Source organism: Pinus tabuliformis, chromosome 6 (genome assembly GCF_031772625.1).
Source record: "Pinus tabuliformis cultivar Carrire ecotype Pingquan chromosome 6, CPIR1, whole genome shotgun sequence".
NCBI lineage: Eukaryota > Viridiplantae > Streptophyta > Pinopsida > Pinales > Pinaceae > Pinus > Pinus tabuliformis.
Window position 1 is genome coordinate 1,776,621,154 of NC_142292.1, and position 16,936 is coordinate 1,776,638,089.

The window sequence follows — 16,936 nt, forward strand, 5'->3', positions numbered from 1 at the left end:
GGAAACCTTGGTTCGAGTACTGACCTTGGGGTAGATACCCTTGAGGCACGTACTGATACTAGGGTTGACCTTTAGGTATAAATTGATATTAGAGTTGACCTTGGGGTACATATTGAGTCTGGGGTTGACCTTGAGGAACGTACTGTACCGTAGGTACGTACTGTCCTTGAGGTTGCCCCCTAGATGAAAATTGTGTACCTTGAGGTTGCCCCCCGGGCATTAATTGAGGCTGCCCCCCAGGCGGTAACTGGCCACCTTGAGGTTGAGAATAGGGAATAGAACCTGACATCATAAGAATGTCTTCTACGCTCAACGGCTTTGTACCATTGCTTCCAGTTAATAACCCTTGTTCAATGGGGTTGGGGAGATGCTCCCGCAAAAGTACCAGAAAGTGACTGATACCCAGAGGGAACAGAAGGACCACCGTACAAAAAAGATTCAGGCGATTGAGTAAACATGGACGACTGACCTGACATATTTACGGGAGTATAAAAACCTCTAGGATGATAAGGAGCACGAGGTGGTGAAAAACTTAAACCTTGGTTTTCCAAATAATTAGTCAAAGAAAGATACCAAGTAGTACTCCTAGGTGGACTGTAAAAAATTGATTCACGCTCCCTTAGATCAAGAACAGGTTGATTTTCAAGGATAGGGATGCCTACTTCTTCTTCTGGAGCAAGTTCTTCAATAGCAATAAGTCCAGAAGGAAGATCTTGGGTAATTACTCTTTCTACCCTAGGTGAATCAAGACCACTAGAAGTTGGAGAGACAAACCCCGATGTTGGAGTAACAGGTTCAGATATCTCAGTTTCTTCACCTATATCACTAGTAGATGAAAAGCTACCAGCAAGTTCAGAAACTGAAATCGATTGCGGATCGTAACCTGTTACTAGAGTTTGGTAATCAGGATGTACAACCAATGAAGACTCTCCTTCTTCAGGTGACCCAACTTTACTACCACTAGGAGTTACGAGGAATTTCAAGCCTTCAAGCTGGCTCAGGACTTCTTCAGGAGGTTGGCCCCGAAGTCTACAGGACTTCCTCAGTAAATCAACCATGGTTACAAACTCAGGAGACTGGCCCCGAAGCCTACGGTACTGTCTTGGTAATTCTACCACAGTTAAAAAATTTTAACTACTTCACACACAAACAAAGTAAAGTCTCAATGAAAACCACCTAAAGCTTATAAAGAACCAAACAAATTTGAATCAAACGCCTAAAGAATCTAAAGATCAAACACACACAAACAGTAACTTTCTGGACCGAAAACACTAGTTGGTGACGAAATCCAACGTCGCAAAATTCAGTACAGAAATGGCGGTCGGAACAGTTACCCCGGCAACCTGCTTAATGAATAGACTGGACCAAGTTCCTCCACTTAACCGTCTCGAGTGAAGCGAACCCCCCAGAAAATCCAAGTGAGTCTAGCCGACGTCTGCTCTAGGTACAGTGGGATCTTCCCACCACTGTCACCTTAGGAAGAATCCTAAAGAATATGGTCACTAAGGCTACCAACTGAGACAAATACACCTGGGGGAACAGTCTACGATCTGATACGCACGCAAGGGTAGAGTAGCAAGCTCAATCCCCTTGAAGGCTCCTTGACATAATCCAAGGTTTACCAACAAGTGACCCCAGGCTCCTCGACAATGGTTAATCCGAGGTTTACCGTTTTTAATACGTGAATATCTAGCGTCGTTCCCAATGAGGAAGGATTGATTCCCACATTGGTTCAGACACAATCTCGTGCTTCTCCTTTAAGAGGAGCTTTCCCAGAGCATAAATGAAACAATTGGATTTCTTCCTACCACAAGATACAGCTACTTGTTTGTTTTTACTGTCTTGGAGAGTTAATTACTCTCCTACTCCAAGACACTAGCCTAAGCTAAGTTGGTGTATCAGAGCCCTAGAAATAAAAATGTTGCTAGATGAATTTTACTTTAAGTGTTAATTTTAGTGGTTTTTGTTTAAGTCAAGAGGTGGCAGAGATGAAACTCGTGGTGTAAAGACTCGACTCAAAATCACTAAAAAGATGCACCTAAGATGATCTAAACAATCTTTTCTCTTCAATGAACTTCTAAACTAAGAAAGAGTTTGAGAATGCAAATACTTTGTAAACACAAATCTTTCTCAATTAAACAAATTAAAAGAAGAGATTTTTCCTTTCCAAAGCACACAAAACGAGACAACTAATTATTTCACAAAAATTTCCCTTTTTCGTTTGAAAGCACTCAATCACTACAAAAACAAACTTTTTCAAAAGAGATTTTTTTTATATTTTGTAAATAAAACACTCAAAACTAATGAAAATGACTAACTTTGAGAGCTACAAACTATAAAAACCTATTTGAAGTCAAAGCCTACTAAAAGTCTTTTTGAGGATGTTTTACTTAGCTAAATGCGAGCTAAGGACTAATTTATGCAGAATCACAATCAGTCAAAAAACAACCAATCTTTCGTTTTCTTTTTTTAAAAATGAAAATCCAAACTTTTAAATACAAGCTTTTCAAAATTTTGAAATGAGAAAACTCAAAGCGGATTCCTCAACAAGGGGAGATTTCATAAATGGTCAGACTCATAAGAAGGCTGGTAGACACCAAGGTGATCTGAGGTCCCTACAGCTTCTAAGCTCAGAGCCACTACACAACCAAATTGAAAAACAAGCCCAACAAGCAAAATTCCTAGGAATTTCACCTAAAACCCTAACACTAATGAAATTAAACCAAGGAAAGTTTTTGACAGGGAACAAGCAGGTCTGGGCAATGGCTAAAACCTATAAACAAATTCTAAACTGATAAAAAAGAGAAAAAATTAAAATTTCTCAAGATTTTGACAGGGTACGCAGGCAGCCTGTTTACACAGGTGCGTTCACGCTCTGTGCACAAAGAAAAAGTGCGTACAAGTACGCACTGTGCTTAACTCAGAGGGTGCGTACCTCTCCCAAAACTATGAAAAATAAAAACTAACTCAAAATTAACTAAATTCACCCAATCCCACAATCATCAAGTCAAAAACAGAAATGAAAAACACAGTTTATCAGGTCAAAGTATAAACAAGGAAAACAATCAAGTCCCCAGCGGAGTTGCCATTTTGTCACACGGAATGAGTCGATCTTGCGGACAAGATAGACCTTCCTAGAATCTAAAGAAGAACTAATGACAAGCAAACCAACCAGACACTATCTTTCTCTAAATATGCTTTGATAAACAATAGCAAACAAGTGTTTTTAGGGCCTACCTTTGGTCCAACGCAAGCTTGTGGATGCCCTCGCTCCTTTGATCCAAATGAGCTCCTTTTCGTGAATCTACAAACACAAACAAGGCAAACAAATTAAATAGCACCTGAAAAGCCAATTGCATAAAACATATTTAACATGAAAGTCAAGGAGTCCATGAAACAAATAACATAAGATACTTGTTGAGAAAAATGAGTTTGATTGTATTAATTCAAAAGAAGAAGAACTTTACAACCTTTGCCTTGACACTGTACAAGCTCCTCCCAGGGTCCAACAAGAAGTCTCCTCTACTTTGACAAGTTTCACTCACTCCCCAATGAAGCCAAAAAGGTATGTGATCTCTCCTCTTAAGCTCAACTAGGAAGTCTTAATTTCACTAGCATTTACCCTCAAAATGTTCAGCTTCTAACCTCCCTAGTCCTCACCCCAATGCCTGTATTTATAGTGCAATGGAGGGAAGTTACTAGGTCCTCCTTCAAAGGGATAAAGCCCTCCTTCAAAGGGATAGCTCCTTTAGTCAAGGGATTAGCTCCTTCTCTTTTGGGATGCATGAACCACCTCAGAGTGAACAATCCACGTCAAAATTCCTTCTAGAAAACTCTAGAATTAACCCAAAGTGAGTTTTTAAAGATAAAACTTGCGCCTTTTGACTTTCACAGGGGTTCGCACCTACACCGTTAGGGACAGAGCGGGTAGGTACGCAGCGTTTGTACACAGAAGGTGCGGGACCGCAGGTGACCATGAGAGAAAGTGCGGAACCAGAGTTACATTGATTTTTGATGTCTTTCTCCCATTTCCAAAGCTTGATTTGAAGAGCTGAGGTCTTAGACTTGCTTAGGAGGACAGTACAAGTGATGATAGACCCATACTAACTGCAAATAATCATGGTGACAATATTTTTGTGTAACAGTTTATAATCCATTAGTTTTATAATATAAATTTCTTGGGTTTTTAATATTAGTAACAAAGGTTTATATTCCTATGGTTTAATTGATCTAGGTGGCTCAAGGAATGCTCAGAATTCAGTAGTGGCTTTGGAAAAGCTTAAAAATAAAAATTCTCAGATTTCACTAAAACTAGGACTAGATCGTAGTGCTCGTTGTCCTGATTCCAACAACGCAAACGAAAATCAAATCTAAGTTCCTATGCTCAAGATATTTTATTGGTAAAATTTTTGGTCAAACTACAACTAATGGTAGCCACTAACGAGGCAACAATTTGGAATTCTCCGACACAGGGATTCAGACGTTGGAACGGTTGAATTTTTCACATCATTAATTTGTTCTATAAACCCAAACATTTGGTCAATTTTTTTATATAGTATGGTTGATAAAAAAAAAAAATTAAAAGAAAATATTGTTTATGGGTTGACTAGCCGCCACCCCCGCTGATGAGCCCCAAAAATGGGTAACTTATTGGGCTTATTTTGCCTATTATTCTCGATTAATCCACCATTCTTCATATTTTTATGCATGCTTTTGAATATATTTATGTTAATTGAATGAATGAGAATAGTCACTTGACCACAAAGTCTAGTACGTGCTTATTGTGGATTTTTGGACATCTTTTGGACCAAGGTCAACCATTTATGAGCAAGTTGATAGCCAAATATGAAGGAACAAGGCTGAGGATTTGTAGGAAGGGTGTCTCGTGGACTAAATGACCCCTTCCTCAAGTTCTCCACCATCAGCTCGGAGTTCAACAGCCCACCAAAGATGATTTCAAGGGGTAGCCGAGCAGATATTGTGAAGTGGCTCATTAACTGCAGTTTTGAGCAGCCAAGCTCCTAAAGTTGAGGAGGGTTGTTGGGAGTCCTCGTGGTGCATAAGTAGGAAGGCTTCAAGCCTTGGTAGTTTGGATTTTAAACAATTGTTTTTCGCACTTAGTGCAGCTCTGCATTTCAACTCATTTTCGAGCTCTTGCTGTAAACAGTTTTATGACATGATTATTTTTTGAGTAATGGAGATAAATTTCACTTTGTACCATCTCTGAGCTTTCTTAGGAGGCTGTAGCTCTTGGGGTTGGGCCCAGCCCAAGTGCCAGTACCTCCTTTGTGTACTTTTATGTGTTTTCCTTGCATTTATAGAATAATTTCTGTTATTTAGGTTAAGATCTTGCTTTGTTACTTAGGTTGTTTTTGATGATTAAAATAGCTTTTCATGCTTCAGTTTCATTTGAAAGTTTGGTAACAGAAAAGATCTGAAAAAAGGCCATCAAGAAATCCTTGATCTCATCTCTCCCTCCTTAGGACCATGAGCTGAGACCAAGGTATACTTGTTGCCACAAGAACATTGTTTTTGCCTTTCCATGCAATTGCTAGTGTTAGATTTTTAGTTGGAAAAGTTGATGACAGTTGTACTTGCATGTTTAGATCTATTCTTGCTTATTTTTCATAGTTATCTTGCATGATTTCCTGTCTATAAACTTATGTTCATCATGTTTCTGGTTTTTAGGTCAGATTAGGTCAAAATAGATAGATCTTTGGTTTTCCTAGTCTTTATTCGATCAGTTTTGGAAAATAGTGTGCAGAACACCTGTAATACATCCCTACCTATCCTTCCTTTATCATACAACCTGCTCTAGCCCCTAATCCAAGATTCTTTCCCTTCATTTGCCACACTTTTCCACTTTGCCCTAATTTCTACATTCTTGTGCAGCATTGCTCCCTCCATCCTTGAACAAATCCAACCACCTTCATCACTCCTTAGCCTCATTTACCAGGTCCTAGACCCATTTTCATCCTCATCCATCCTCCATTTCCACGTTCCCACCGTTTTTCCACCATCAAGCCTCTAAAATCCTCTTTCGGCTCTTCCTATAGAACTTCTTGTAGAACCCCTGCAGACTTCCCATAGAAGTTCACGTGAGCAATTTTTCGAGATCTGGTTGCTGTAAAACTCTCTAGAATGGTGCTAGGGACCCCTTAGGCCCTCTCCTCACCTTCCCAACCTCTTGCAAGCACCCACTCTAGTTCCTTTCACCAATCAACCTCTGCACAGCCAAAAACCGTTAAAGCACATGCATAATAATTCTACAAAATTACTCAAAAATAAAAAAAGATGTTTTTTTCCAGATTTTACTTCATAAGTAGCTTAGTCACATGCATTTTACCTTTCCAAGAGTCAATGGCATCTATTTCAACTGCTTTCATCTCTTGTCTTGCACTGGTAGGGTTAGTCAATAAAATTAGGGTTTGTCAGGGTTTGCATTTCTTTTCAGCTTTCAGCTTCTTTCTGCAAGTACACTGGCCTCTTTTGAGTTAGATTTCGTCCATCACAGTTAAAAGCTTCTTCTAAGAGCTCATATAAGTTGGCTTAAGCTCCTAGTGGACTTGTGCTAGTTGATCAAGTGACAGCCTGCAGCAACAGCTAATACTTTTTCATATAGCATTGTCGCTTCCAAGTTTGTTACGAACAACCGGGTTGATAAAAGTAAAGAAGGGAGTCCCAGGAGTTACATCATTATTGATGCAATACTAGAGCCCACCATCTTTTTGGCGCCGTTGCCGAAGAAGCATCAGAGTATTTGTGATTGCTGCTTTTCTTCTATTTTCTACTATAACCTTTTGCTAAAATAGTTTATTTCAGCAAGAGTAGAGTAGTTGTTTCATTTCCATTCTGCAATTTCATTTCCACAAAAGTAGATTAGACATTTCCTGCTTTCCTAGACTAGCATTTAAATTCTACAAGTGTAGATTAGCATTTCAATTCCACAATTTCAATTATGCAAGCGTAGCTTAGCATTTCATTTCTGCAACTTCATTTTAGTAGCATAGATTAGTCATTTCCTTCTTTCATTTCAATTCTGCAATTTTCATTCCAACAAGGTTTATCGTAGTTAGTTGCAATTTATTGTTCAATCAATTTCAGTTTTGTAGGTACAAGCAGAGAAAAACACAAAAATCAACCAAAAATATTTCATTTCATGCCTCGTAGGAACAGAGACAATTCAGGAAAATTCTTACCTAACACCCCCACCACATCACTGAGTCACCCTTCTCTCTTCTTTGGTGGCAGTGAACCTCCAGAGATACACAAATATCCTCTAATAGAAGAAGAGCAAGAAAAAATTCCTCCTGAGACCATGGTTGAACATAGAAATGGTATAGGAGATGAGGAGAGAATAGAAGGTGCCTTTCTCATCCAAGAGACCAATGGGGACACGAAAATGAAAAACATCAGTCCCTCAGCCTTACCTCACTTCCATGGATTGATCACTGAAGACCTTGATACCTTCTTGTTTGAGTTTGTTGTCCTTTTTCGAACCTATGACTATGTGGAAGATGAGAAAAAGTTGAAACTCTTTCCCTCTACCCTCAAGGATGTAGCACTACGCTAGTTCATGGGGTTACCTGGAAACAATATCACATCTTGGGCTCAGATGCAGCAAGCCTTTAACAACAAATACAGAGATTATTGTAGGTCAAAGGAAACGAAGGGAGAAATCTTTCTAATGACTATGGGAGGTGATGAATCTTTAGAAGACTATGAAGAAAGGTTCTAACTCAATTATAAAAGGGCCAAGTGCACACTTGACCCCGAATCTCTGAAGCTGGTTCTACTTCGAGGAATCCCTGAAGACCTTCTAGATACCCTCCATTTGCTAGCTGGAGGAGACATCTACCAGCTACCTTATGATGACATAAAGATTGTGTTTAGAAACCATTTTAGGGCAGCCCGGAAAAGAGGTAGGGGGAGTCAACTTTCAGCCAGTGCCACCTTCTCCAAACATGAGTTTGCAAATGAGATGGAAGATCTTAAAAGTGAGATGAGACAAATCATTTTCATGCAACAGGATACTTTCTGAATCCAACAGAAGAAAGAGGAAGCTGAGAGGGCTTTGGCCATCTTTTATCCCCGATGTACAAGGAAGCATCCTTGAAATGAGTGTCCATTGCACTTAGTAGGGATATGTTTCATTTGTGAGGAAGACCACCCCACAAACCAGTGCCCAACCTTACCCAGACTTAAAGCTATGTACCAAGGGACTGAAGGAGCCACTGAACCACTCTACTTCCTCAACCAAAGGAGGCCACATGGATCCAGACCTTACCAATAGGGGATGCAAGGGACATCCCAGACTTATTACAACCCCAACCAATCCACTCACATACATTCTTGGGGTCCCCCTACTCTTCCTTCCTGGTCCGTACCCCCTGCTTGGTCTTATCCACCTCAATACCATACTCAACCTACTGCTCATTCGTTTCATTCTCATGTTCAGTTCACAACCTCAGCATAATGCACCTCAACAGGGGTGGAGGCCCCAATACAACTGTCCTCCTACTATTTTTCCTCCACCACCTACTCAACCACAACCATTACCTCTTGCTCCTCCGAGACAACCCTAGATTCCTACTCAACTGAACCCAAACCCCAATAATAGACAGGCCCAGCAGGTATATACTAGAGAGACAACATGACCTACCTATGATGTGGAGATTCAAGAGATCAACCTACAATCTGGGACGGTCCTCCTAGATAGCCAACCTCCTCCTAAGGAGGATGAGGAAAAGAAACAGGAAAGTGAACCCAAAGCCATTCCACCCTTTCTTGAGAGTCTAACTAGAACCACGCAACCAAACCCAGAAGAGACTGAACTTATGGCCAAGCTTAAACAATTATGTGTGAAAATACCACTTCTCCAAGCCATAAAAGATGTACCAATCTACAACAAATTGATCAAAGAGAAGTGTTTCAGGCACCTAGGCAAGTGCAAGAGAGATGCCCCAACTATCAATGTCATAGGACAATTATCCGACCTAATGTTGGGAAAAGTAATCTGTCCAAAATATCTGGACCCTGGGAGTCCTGTAGTTGATGTCCACATCAATGGCACCATAATCCCCCACACCCTGATTGATCTAGGGGCTACCTTTAATGTGATGACTAGGGACACTATGCTCAAACTCAACCTTCAGAGTTCCCTACGAAAGACCTTGACAGTACTTCAGTTAGCAGAGCGCTCCACCGTGACCTCTGAAGGGATTGTGGAAGATTTCATGGTCTCCATTGATTCTTGGGAGTACCCTACGGACTTCTCGGTCCTTAAGCCAAAGGCAAAACTCACTGGATACCCACTCATTTTGGGAAAGCCTTGGTTAGCTACTATAGATGCTTACATCAGTTGTCGAGCTGGGAGCATGACCATCAAGAATGGGCCTATGTCCAAACAGCTCATCCTATATCCTCCTGCCCAACCTCTGCTAGAACATGACTTACCTCTCTGGTTGGAGGAGGAAGATGAGGATGAAGTCTACTCTGCACCAGTGTGCACAGTGGAAGCCACCAGGGGAGGTCCTCAAACCGAGGATGACTGTTATGAAACTAGCTGAAGAAAAGATAGAAAAGATAGATCAATGCCTTAGAATTCAGCCTCTTCAAGGGGGCAACCTCCTTTACAGTACATAAATGAACAATTCTTGGATGATTCAAATGAAAAAACCTCCTTTCTATACATAGGAGTCTAAGGAGTCACAATATAATCCAGCCAACCTAACAATAATAATATAAAGCCACAAAAATAACAATAGAGGGATTCTATGGGGCACATAAATAACAATATGGGGGTAATAGGAGCACAACAATATAAATAAGAGGTATAACTACAATAGTAATGGGGTAATCACTAGTATTATAGGGACCCAACATGCCCCTCTCCTTCAAAAAAGTGTTGTCCTCAACGCTTGAGTAGTTTTGGATACTTCTGCATAAAGTTCTCATCCTCCCATGTGGAATCTTCAACAGATAAGTTCTTCCACTTGATAAGATACTATGAAATTGATCGATTTTATAGCTGTCGAGTCCTTGTTTCTATGACTGCTTCCGGTTCCAATATAATTTTTCCTTCCTTGTCAAGTTCTGGAAATATTGTTTGAACTGGGAGCTTGTCACCTATAACCTTCTTTAAACATGAAACATGGAAAACTGGGTGCAATCAAGAAGCTGCAGGAAGCTCTAATTTGTATGCCATAGTACCAATATTTTGCAACACCTTGTACGGACCATAATACTTTGGTGATAATTTATTATCCTTCTTAGCTTGCTTGAGGGACATTTGCTTATATGGTTGTAGTCGTAGGAATACCCAATCACCTACATCAAAACTTCTTTCACTGCGATGTTGATCTGCCTGTTGTTTCATTCTATTCTGTGCCAACACAAGGTTATCCTTTAAGAGTTGGACTTGTTGTTGATGTTCGATGTGATGTTCCACTACCTAAACCTTAGAATTTTCTCTTAAATATGATGTGATGGATGGTGGTTGATACCCATAAAGTGCCATAAATGGGGTCATTTTTGTTGCTGTATGGAAGGAAGTGTTATACCACCATTCAGCCAGAGGCAACCATTTGACCCATTGTGTCTGTTTATCAGATACAAAGCAACGAAGATATCCTTCCAAACATTTGTTTACTATCTCAGTTTGCCCATCAGATTGAGGATGATAAGATGAGCTATGAGCTAACTGAGTACCAAGACAAGAAAATAATTCTGTCCAAAAATTTCCAGTGAAAATGGGATCTCTGTCACTTACAATAATCTTTGGGTTTCCATGTAGCTTTTGAATTGTTTCCATAAATGCAGTAGAAACTGTACTGGCTTTAAATGGATGTGATAATGCACAAAAGTGTGCATACTTGGTAAGTCTGTCAACTACCACCATGATGACACTCTTTCCCTCAGACTTGGGTAAACCTGTGATAAAATCCATTGAAACCTCCTCCCAACATTGGCTTGGAATGGATAAAGGTTTTAATAGACCTGGTGTCTTAATTGTTTCAACTTTATTTTGTTGGCAAACCAAACATTCCGCCACAAACTTTTGAATATCTGATTTAAGGCCATCCCAAAAAAATTCCTTCTTAACCCTGTGGTAAGTTTTTAAAAATCCCGAGTGCCCTCCTAAGGGAGAAGTGTGCAATTTCATAAGAATCTTTTGTTTTAGTTGGGAATTCTTACAGAGGTATAAGCGATATTTGTACCATAACGAATCATTTTTCCAGCTAAATGTGTCAGACATACTGGAATCTTGTTGTAGCTTTCGAATAAGTGCCCACACTTCTTTTTCATTCTTCCATTCCTCCCTTGCTTTGTTTATCCAATCTGGTTGGATAATAGAAATGGTGCACAACAATGCTTCCACATCCTCATCCTTTCTTGAGAGTGCATCTGCCACCACATTTTGCTTCCCTTTTTTGTAGATGATTTCAAAGTCATAACCCAACATCTTTGTGACCCACTTTTGTTGCTCTTCAGAGGATAATCTTTGTTCTAAAAAGTATTTAAGGCTATCATGATCCATTTTTACCTTGAAGTGTCTTCCCATTAGGTAGGGTCGCCATTTCTTAAGTGCATGGAGTATTGCCAACATTTCCTTCTCATAAATAGCTTTTCTTAAAAACTTTCCCTTGATCGGACGACAAAGCAACGGGTCTTTCATCTTGCGTTAGAATAGCACCAATTCCATTTCCTGAAGCATCACATTCATTAAAGGTTTTTGTGAAGTCCGGTGTAGCTAAGACCGGTGCTTGGCACATTGCCTCTTTAAGATGTTCAAAGGCCTTTGTTGCTTCCAGAGTCCATGAAAATGCATCTTTCTTCAATAATGTTGTTAGAGGTGCTGCTATTCTCCCATAATTCTTAACAAACTTGCGATAATACCCTGTCAACCCAAGAAATCCTCGCAGATGCTTTATGGATGTGGGGATTTTCCATTCCTTAATGGCTTTAATTTTGCTAGGGTCTACCTTAACTCCTTCATGAGATACAATATGACCCAAATATTCCACCTCCTGGACTCCAAAGAAACATTTGGATCTTTTTGCATATAATTGTTTCTCCTCCAATAGTTGTAGCACCCTGTCAACATGTTCAACATGATCCTTCCAAGACTTGCTGTAGATTAGTATATCATCAAAAAAAACTAACACAAATTTTCTAAGGAATGGTTTGAAAATTGAATTCATCAAACCTTGAAATGTTGAAGGTGCATTGGTAAGGCCAAAAGGCATGACCAAAAATTCATAATGACCCTCATGAGTTCTAAATGCTGTTTTCGGAATGTCTTCAATCTTCATTCTGATTTGATGATATCTTGAACGAAGATCCAACTTGGTGAAGTAAATTGATCCATGCAATTCATCCAGTAATTCATCAATGACAGGAATGGGGAACTTATCTTTAATAGTGAGCTTGTTGAGCTCCCTATAATCTAGACACATGCGCCATGATCCATCCTTCTTGTGCACCAATACTACTGGAGCAGAGAAAGAACTTTGACTCAGTTGAATTATACCAGCCTCTAGCATTTCTGCAACCATACGTTCAATTTCACTCTTTTGGACATAGGGATATCTGTACGGCCTGATGTTTGGAGGAACACTTCCTGGAATCAGATGAATAGCATGATCATGATCACGCATAGGTGGGAGACCTTTGGGAGTCTCAAATACCTTGGAATGATTGTCCAGGACTTTTTGGAGATCTGGAGAAATAGATGATTCCGATGTGGAAACATCTAGCGAACATAATTGTGCAATTACACCTCTTTGTTCCTTTTTTAGAAGCTTTGTCATACCATTAGAGCTGATTATCTTTCCTGGTTTCCCGACAATACCCCTTAATTCAACTTCCTTTCCTTCCGTAGAAAATTTGATGAAAAGTTCTTGAAAATTAAAAGCTATTGTACCCAAGGATTGTAGCCATTGGACTCCTAGTACAACATCATCACCTCCCATTGGAATGGAAAGCATTGGGCTAGTCAATACATATTCTCCCATGGATAGCTTGATATTATGGCACTTTCCAAGGAAATTTATTGTTCCTCCATTTGCAATCATCACTTGACACTCTGGTGCTGGATATAGGAAGCAATTCAATTCTTTTGCTACCCTACAATGAATAAAATTGTGGGTGCTTCCTGAATCAATCAACACTATTACCTTTTTCTTCTTGATTTGTCCTTCTATCTTGATGGTTTGAGGAGTGGTAATTCCCACCAATGCATTACAAGATATGGTCGGATTTATTTTTTCTTCATCTAGGCTTTGTTCCTGGAGTATATCCTCTTCTTTTGACCTTTCTTGCTCCTTTTCTTCTTCCTCTTCACAATCTATGTAGAATAATTTCTTCTCAGCACACTTATGACCTTTAGTGTATTTGCTATCACAACTGTAACAAAGCCCTTTTGCTCTTTTTTCTTCCAATTGTTGTGGTGTCAACCTTATAGGTTGTGGAAGACTAGGGGCAACAACACTTCCATCTTTATAGTTGTGAGTGGTATGTTTCTCGGTTGCCATAATTTTGCTTTCCATTTTCTTGCTAACCTGAATGCCTTCTCTAATGAATCAGGTTCCCAAAGGCGAACATCATGTTGGATATTATCCTTTAAAGACCCTATGAACACATCAATCCTATGCTCCTCTGGAATATCTTTTACCCTTATGTTCAATTTTTGGAACTCCTCAATGTGCTCCATTATTGAACCCTTTTGTTTGAGACTTATCAATTGGCTAAAAAAAGTGTTGCTTTTTGTATCCTCATAATGTGCTATCAATTCTTCCGTAAAAATTGCCCAAGTGATAAATTGTTTACGAGAGCAAAGCCATTGATACCATACAAACTGATTTGGTTCCAAATATAAAGTTGTCATACGTACCTTTTGTGTGTTTTGCACATTATTGAGATCGAAAAATTGCTCCATCTGTAATATCCATGTTGCGGGATCCTTGCCATCAAACTTCCTCATATTGATTTTTGGAATTGGTGGGTCTTCGATCCAACATCAGAGTCTATGATATCATGATTAACATTTCTTTTGTTCGCATCATGAGTTTCCTTTACTACCTTTTCACCATTAGTAAGTATTTCTTGTAGAAAATTTGTCAAATATGTCTTCATATCTGTCATGCCTGTCTTCAAGTTTGTGTTCAAATCTATCTTCAATTCTTCCATGTCTGTCTTCAAATCTGTCTTCCAATCATCCATCTTAGCTTCCATGCCCTTTATCTTAGATTCCATGCCATTTATCTTAGATTCCATGCCATTTATCTTAGCTTCTGTTAGCTTTTGTGAGCGTGACATTTGTTGCACTTGTTCTTGTAATTTTGATATATCATGTAGCATTTCTTCCTCTTCTTCATGAGTCATGCTAGAGCTTTCAGATTCCTTACTAGGTGTTTGCATTTTCTTTCCTCGGGGCATCAGTTACCGATAATAATGCTTTACTATGCCCTTTGAATTCCTTCAAACCAGGCTTATGCAAAAATTAAAAAAAAACTACACACCTTTTTTCACTTTGTAGAAGCTTGATATTGAATCTAATGTATCTCTATAATTTCGGATCATCCAGTTCTGAAATTGCAATCTTTAGAAGCATTCTGCATCCTCTTTCCAATGCCATAAGCTTGACCCAAATTGGTTTCTCCAAGAAAGAGTTATGCGAAATCTCCCACAATGACTTGATTATAGACTAGTTCAGTAGAGCAAACTTGTACGATGTGCCACGAGTCACTGTTTCAACCTATGGATCTGAAAAATGCATGCAAGAAACTACAGTCCGTCCTCTTTCTGTACCTTCTTATGAAATTTCAATCCGACTCCCAGAGAGAAAGTTATGACGATTTTCCCCAAGTCACCTGTTTTGAATGTAATTCAGGAGTTTGCAAAAAGACCAACTTTCTCAGATCATATCTCCGCAAATATCGTGTGAAAAGCTCTGAAATTTGGATCCAAGGTTCAACATGATTTCTTATCAAATGGGTTTTTTTGTGACTTCTGAAACGTCACAGAAAAAAAGTTATAGCGAAAATGCCACGATGACCTGTTTGGAGCAGCGAAACCCTAGAATCCAAAGCTCTGATACCAAATGTTATGAAACCAACTCAAAAAAAGATAGAAAAGATAGATCAATGCCTTAGAATTCAGCCTCTTCGAGGAGGCAACCTCCTTTGCATTACATAAATGAACAATTCTTGGATGATTCAAATGACAAAACCTCCTTTCTATACATAGGAGTCTAAGGAGTCACAATATAATCCAGCCGACCTAACAATAATAATATAAAGCCACAAAAATAACAATAGATGGATTCTATGGGGCATAGAAATAACAATATGGGGGTAATAGGGGCGCAACAATATAAATAAGGGGTATAACTACAATAGTAATGGGGTAATCACTAGTATTATAGGGACCCAACAATGACCTTATTGAGAATTTGATTCAAAATCCGCCTCCCAGTGTGCTGCCATTAAAAGAGTTGGTAGAAGACACCCAAGCTAGTGCTTTAGTGGATCTTTGTGTGGCTGATCCAACCTCTCCCTGAGTTAAGAATGTGGAATTTGGCCCTGAAAGAACCTTGAAGATCAACTCATCCCTATTCCCCTCTCCGGAGAAGGAGTTGTGTAGCTTATTGAACCACCATTTGGATGCTTTTACTTGGAGCTATAAGGAGATGAAAGGAGTCCACCCTTCAGTCTGTACCCATCACATTTACATTAAAGAGGATTGTAAACGAGTCAGATAGCCTCAGAGGAGAATGAATCCAGCTCTTAAGGACATTGTCAAAAAAGAACTGCAAAAGTTGTTGGATGCAGGATTCATCTACCACATCTCTGACAACGAGTGGGTTTCTCCTCTAGTGCTTGTGCCCAAGAAAAACGGGAAGTGGAGAATCTGTGTCGATTATCGAGAACTTAACAGAGCCACCAAGAAGGACCATTTCCCTTTTCCTTTCATAAATCAAGTGTTTGGTCAATTTAGTGTGTTCTAAATTGCTATTAAAAATGTCAATCCGGGAGTCGTAAACTGATGAAGTGAAGTGCACTGTATGTGCAAGATAACCGTTTCCCTATTCTTTTGTCGTTTTTGAGTTTTTTAGCTTGTTTTTGGTTTTATCTTCTGTGGATTCCCTAGTGTGAGATGGCGAAATTGAAAGTTAAGTGTGGAGGGTGATGGTGAATTCTACAATGATTTTCCAAACTTTAAAGTTCTCAAAAAGAAGGTTTCAAACTGACTATATATGAAATCAACTCTCAAAAGGAAATGGAAATGTACCAAAACAGTGAACTAGTGACAATGGCCCAGTATCCTTGTTGCTGTAAAGAAAATAAAATAAAAACTGAACTTAAAGCAACTCAAAGACTGAAAGCAAAGCAAACTAAATCACACTACTTCAACCCACATTCTGACCCTTCACCTTTCGACTCGCTCCGCCTATAGGAAGTAATCATAAACAAGCTGAGTAAAATGATATCTAAATTGCAGGAAATCAAATTGCATAAAAGGAAACTAAGATTTCACTACTCATTCATGTTTCAATTCTTGAAAATGACATAAGCAATTCAATCTCTAACTTGCAGAAAAGCAAACTAAATCATACTACAAAAAGTAATATTCTGATTCCTCACTAATTGAGTCGCTTGGCTATAGAAAGGAAATCATAAACAGATGAGTAATATGATGTCCAAGTGCAGAAAAGTAAATAAGCAAAGCAAAACTGAAAAGAAATGACAATGCTGGAATTAAAATTCAGTAAATGAAAATTAGCAAAAAGGACAAGATGATCTCATGTCAGTAGTTATAAAAAATATGTAAATTTTCTCGGGCTGCCTATAAAAACCTGTAAGAAAAGCACTAATCAGCTAACCGTTATAAGAAAACATAAAGGAAAATATGAACAGCAGTGAATCATGAATAT